Consider the following 6,301-nt stretch of genomic DNA (forward strand, 5'->3'; position numbering starts at 1 on the left):
ATGCGTCCTCCTGGCTGGCAGAGCGCGCTGCTGATTGGCTAATTGTGCAGGGAGGGTACTACATGGCAGCCATTGCAATGCGCTCCTCTCCCATTATCCCCTTCAGGAGAGATCACCAAGAGTCGCCCCCCCCCCTCCCTTTTCCATCCCTGCCCTTCCATCGCTCCACTCCCTCCTTCTAGCTGCCCTTCCTTTCTTCCTGCCCCCCTCTTCACACACACGCAGAGCAGAGTGAATAGGGCTCCACCTGCACTTTCAGAACAGATGGGTGCAGCAGAAGACAGCGGACTTGTCTCTCTCATTCCCTACACTTTGCACTCACTTCTCCCTGAGCACAGCCCCTTCCTTTCTCTCTTATTCTCCATTTAGGCCTGTTTGAAACCATAGTAAACAACTTCAATCCGTAGGCCTTTGTCTTTGAGAATAAAAGCGATTTTGAGTGTGGATCAGCAGACTTTCTGAGTCCACATTCTCATCTTATAATCGCAGAATTACATCAATAAGAGAAAAACACAAACTATGCAATAACTGGGTGTGAATTGGGGTTAGAAACAAAGCATTAAATCCATAATAAGTCTAGATTTCTGGACCTCTCAAATGAAAGGCAGATGGCTAGCTATAGGGTCAGGTGCAGACATGAGAATAACAAATTAGATGTCCCCTGAATTAATTTATGTCCATTCAGCGAAAACTTGAGAAAGGTGCAGTTGTAGCTCTGATCAGGCTGTGCTGAATGATGTTTTATGAACAGAAATGTGGCAAGCAGTGTTTTCTGTCTTGCTTTACGACATCCCAGAATCCTCTTCCTGAGGAGTTCTCATCCCTCTCTCCCCACCTCCTTGCTGCTCCGCCCTGTGTCCCTAGCTGTGTGGTGAGTGCTCACTGAGACATGCTGTTTGGGCTCATCTATAATGCATCCCCTGCCCCGGGACATCATGTGTGACAAATGACCTATTTCTGTGCAGACCCCCATAGGGCCTTGACCTGGGGGGGTGGGTGTGCGTGCAAGTGTGTGTAAATCAGTGTATGTTTGTTTATTTGTTTAAATGTATGTCTGGGTTTGCTGTTCATGTGAGGAAGGGAGATGGTGAAGAAGGGTTGTGCTCTGCATAGGATTCAAGCCTCCAGTGTGTTTTTTATCTGCTGATGAGAGGACAAGTGGTTCTGATGTGAGCCCTCCTGCAACAACAATCAGTTACTCTGCTCTGCTCTCCTTAACTGACCTTGAGGAGTCCTCAGATGTCTCTGGCTGGAAGGAATGATGGTGCAAAGGAGGAAATTGTTTGCATTATTGACACTGGGCGCTTGCCTTTGATGGATGCTAGTCTGTAATCAGATGAAGACATAGTACAGGACAGGAAAGTTACACATTTCCTCATGCTGTATGTCTCTTATTGTTTCTCCCACCTTCCACTCCCTACTGCCCAACCAATCTTCCTTTCTGTCATTGTCCGGCAGCTCTCCTACAGTCAGTTTCTGAACATGGGCCCTGTCTGATATTTTACATAATTGCCTTACATAAGTAGCAAGCTCAACTCAGAGCTTGGATGATATTAGTGGAGATGAATATTGCATGAGGAAAGCACTCGTTAAGCGTTAATAAGAGGATAGAGATGGAGCCCCACTGTCAGTCTGTCTTAACCCCGCCCCCACCGTTCTGTCAAGCAGTGAGTCAACTCAGCCTGGATGCGTTGGAGCCTTTGAGTCAGAAGAGTGTGTCGGTGTGCATGCGCACTTGTGTTCGTATGTTTGTTTCTGCGGGTGTGTATGGACGTCTGAGAAGAGACGGTGAGATTTGGTCATTAGGTGCTTGTGTTTTTTCCGTCTTTGTTTGCTGAATAAAAGCGGCTCTTGTAATACAAAAGCACCCAGGTCTGTCAACTGACTGCAGGCCCACTTACAGTTCACACTTAATGTGAATAAATGGGCTTAATTGTGGCCCCTCATTAGAGCCCTGGTTAGTAGCACAGCAGCTGAATCCTCCCTGTGGGTAAGAGGGCATTTGAAGCGCCTATTGCACATTACTGAATCAAAGGATCAAGCATTGGTTCTGCTTAAAAGCCTTTTTGTTATTCTACTGATTATTTTCTTATTGTTAATGGTCTCTTTACTAGTGGTGATTAGGAGTCTTGTTGCAGTGGTCCCTTTCTCTTGGCATATCGTGGAATGCTCCTTGGTGCCAGAGGGATGAACTGTGGGCTGTTTTCATCAGCCCATAGAGGAAACACACTCAGAACTGCTACCAGTACAATTATCCCAGAAAACATGTTATAAGGAACATTGAAGTGCACACATTTTACATAGCTTTTTTAATATTCACTGTACAATTTTATCCATAAAGCACTTCCATAAAATCCATATGCCAGTAGTGTGTGAATTTCTAATTTATTATGTATTTGAACTCAGGCTAGTGAATCTATGATGATACAAAACCTTGTAAATTGCAAAAACCCTGTAGGTCTGAATTCCTTAGCCTCATCTCTATTATTCTCGTAGTCTTACATCAAAATGAATGCCTGTTGCCATTGCCCTGCGGTAAGGTAGTGGCCTGTGAGTGTGTGAGAGAGAGAGAAAGGGAGAGGGGGAGAGAGAAGGGAGAGTGAGAGAGTGACACTATGACAGTGTATCTGGGGGATGGGTATGATGATTCAGCCTCAGGTCTGGTTAATTCAGTGGTCTCTCCACAAGGCCTGGCTTTTGGCAATTCAGGGTTTTGTGGCAGCAGCAGTGAAGCAGTTATTGCTTTCGGGAAGGGATCCAAAATTAAATTAGCCTCTTTTTAAAAGGACATTTGTTGATAATGGCAACTGGCCTAATTCAACCCTTTCTGTTTGATTTTGGCAATTTTCTTGTGGTCTCCCTCATGGGTTCACTCTTGCACTTTTTCTCTGTGTCTCTCCTCCTCTTTCTCTCTATATCTTTCTCTCCCACTGTCTGTCTGGATGTGTTGTCTCTGGGCTATTATTAGAGTAGACAGGCTGGTGGGAGGAAGTCTCTGAAGTAGACGCTCTTGTCATCTTTTTATTTATGGATTATATTCTTCTTACCATTTGCCTGTTTGATTCTTTGTGTACGGTTATGTGTGTTTTGTTTGTATGTGTTCATTGCAGCACGAGATATGTTTACCTTTTCAGGAAATGTGTGTGCCCCACATTCTTGTAATATGAGTAAAGGGAAAAATCATGTATATGTTGACACATATGTTAATGATCAGGTTATCTGTGCCACGTCTGTATCTTCATGTGTGTATGAATGTTCATGCAGCTTTGAGGTGGGCTAAAGCAGGACTAACCTCCTGTACAGAGACCATGTTTTACTCAAAACCTTTTTAAATATAAAGCTGTGGTTATTAATCTTTCATTTTGTCCTGTCTGAGTTGGTATCTAGGGAGAGACCTTAAATACACAAAGCTCTTAGACATTCTCTTTGTTTTCCCTCGCTCCTTTTCCTGCCGCTCTCTTTCTATCTGACATGAAAAAACACACAAGTGACAGACAGAAAATGAATAGATGAGGTGCATGTATGCCTGTTCCTGTTAAGCTGGGCTGTTTTTAGCTACATGAACTGTGAACACGCCTGACTTTTAAAGAACGAATTAATAATATAAAACACATTTCCTGCCCCAACCTGAAATTTTTCTCATTGTACTTTCATGTAGAATGCTCTGTTTTTACTTGGCAGAGAAAAACTAGATTACTAGATAGATAACATTGGCTCTCCAAAGGGAATATGATAATGTTTCCTAGAAAAACTCACTGGTTTAGACATTGGACTCTATTTTCTCCACTTCCATCTTCCTCCTTCCTCCTCTCCTCTTTCAATCTCTTGCTCTCACTCCCTGTTGTCCAGCTCTCTCCCCCTCATGACCCTCCCCCATTTCAGTAATAGGAGACTTGAAATCAATAGCACATTAGTCTGGCCGGAAACTCTTGTGGAATTAAATATGAATGACTGAGATTGCAGCTCTACCTGCTGCTGAGAGAGATGCATGATGGCTCTTGGGGATATGGGATTTTTTTATTTGGTTCCTCCCTCCAGCAAACAGTCAGGCCATTTTGTGCTGTTCTTACAGCTTACCGGATCACTGAGCTACCTTGTTTTGTCGGATATCAGTATGCAGCACTGTGGACTTTGATAGGTATTGTTGGGGTTGTCATTTTGTCTTCGGCACTGAACAGTGACTAGTCCGATAGCATAATTTGATAGAGCAAATGCGATTGTGGACGTCACAAAGCCGCGACAGCTCAGGAGGCAAGAAGAATCAACCGGCCACACCCAGCCTCAAAACACGGCAGCAGCAGCATTTGAATATGAAAGAGCTCTGGATATTAGCAGATTGCATCTTACTTTTTCCAGTATTTCCTTCAAATACAATATGTCCTTTTCTTTCATTAAGCGTTCATATTCGCTGCTCTGTACGTTCATTCTGGAACTTTTTACATGCAAATCTGGTTATTTGGTAGTCTTCCATTTTCATTAACTGGTTCACTGTGTAAAGTGGAATAATTTCTTTTAACATGCTGTTTGCCTTGAAAGCATAATTTGCAAGGTGGTCGGAGAGTGCTTGCTGGTGGGAGGAAGGTAATATGAGACAAAAAGCCACTGAGTATGCTTCTGGGAATTGGTAGAGGCTTTGGCACCAGTAAGCTAATACACATAGATGATATAGAGGTAGATGTATTTGTGAGCTATATTTCATCCCATCAGAGATGAAACGGTTTGTGACAGATGGAGTGATATTGTCCCCCTGTACGGCCCATGAGTGCGGCCCCTCCTGTTTTCCCTCCCTGACAGATGTAGGGGGAGGACCACAGTGCACTCTTCTTTCTTTCAATTGATTTGGGTGCTTGAACCCTTAGGGACCGGAGGATGGTGTTGGGATGGGGGTGGTAGTAATGGTGATGGGGGTTTAGTCATTTCCTGCAGCACAGAACCTGTAAAAAGTCTAAGGCAAGTGCTGTAAAGAACTCATAAACATATTATATGCATACATCTGCATATATTCAAACACGGAGCACACTAATAGCAGTGTGTGCACTGCACTGAGTGGAGCTGGAAGGGAATATTTCCATAAATCTTGGTTAGTGAGTGGCAGCAAAGCATGCATCCATGCATGTAATGTAGGCAGAGGAGAAAGTGTGGCTGTTTTGTTTGATTAGCTGAAACTGTTTCAAGGACAGTGGAGAGGTGCATACCAAGAGCTGTAGGTTGGTGTGTTCTGGCACAATTATGTAGATTTTGAGTGATTCAGCAATGATTACCTTAAAGCCCCCCCCCACCACACACACACAGACACAGAATAAATAGAAAAAATTCTGAGTGCAGGATCAACTTTGTAGCAGATGTGTCCTGTTGCTACACCTCGCTCTCTGTCCCGGGAGGGGAAAGGTCAAGCCAGGGGTGGAGGTTGAAGCAGAGATTCTCCTGAAGATGCTACATGTTGAGGCTTTGAGAGAAACAAACAAACGAGCATCTGCCTGCCCCTTGTACAGGACACCACCACAGGATGGAGATTAGAATTAGCATTATTGATTAAAATATCCAGTCTGGTGTATTTCCTCCATCCTGCTTTAAGAGCAGCTGAATTAGCAAGATCTAGAAAAACCTATGCAATTATTTGTTCACCATTAAAGTTTCATATCACATTAACTACCTCAGAAAAGCATAATCTTTTATCTTTCTTTTAAATAATTATCATGTGTGTCTTTTCCCCCTTTTTTTTTAAAATTGTTTTTGCTTTTTATCTGAAAGACAGATTGTGGGTTTGTCCTTCCGTTTAGGACTTAATGTTGTAAAAGTTTGTACTGCTGGAGGAGTAATATCCTGGAAGCAGACCCCAGTAAAAAAAGTGGTTAATGATTTTAATAGGGCTCCCTGGTGGGGTGGGATAGAGAGGGGACGTGCCCTGGCTACGAGCGCGTGGCGGCAGAGCAGGTGGATGACGGGCAGCTGAGTAGTGGGCTCCAGGGGGAGGGGGGCATCCATTTTGGAGGACTCTTGGGGTTGAGAGAAACCCTGAAAAAAGGCAACCCCATCTGGAACTGAGGTGGGGGCTCTGGTGTGAAAGAGATCTAGTGGGTGGTGTCTGACACTCTCTCTTTTGTTCTTTGGTAACACAGCAGTGATGGTGGTGGTGGTGGGGGCTCTGGCTGCCGTGGGGGGCTGGGCGCTCAAACAATGGTGCCGATCTAGGAATTGAAAGCCTTCGATGAACAGAAAGGCAAGGAAGCAGGCAGGGAAGGTACGGACAGAAGGATAAAGCCGGCACGGGTTCAGCCCACTTATAGTACAGCGGCTTTCC

This window comes from Xiphias gladius, chromosome 3, assembly GCF_016859285.1.
Source record: "Xiphias gladius isolate SHS-SW01 ecotype Sanya breed wild chromosome 3, ASM1685928v1, whole genome shotgun sequence".
NCBI lineage: Eukaryota > Metazoa > Chordata > Actinopteri > Istiophoriformes > Xiphiidae > Xiphias > Xiphias gladius.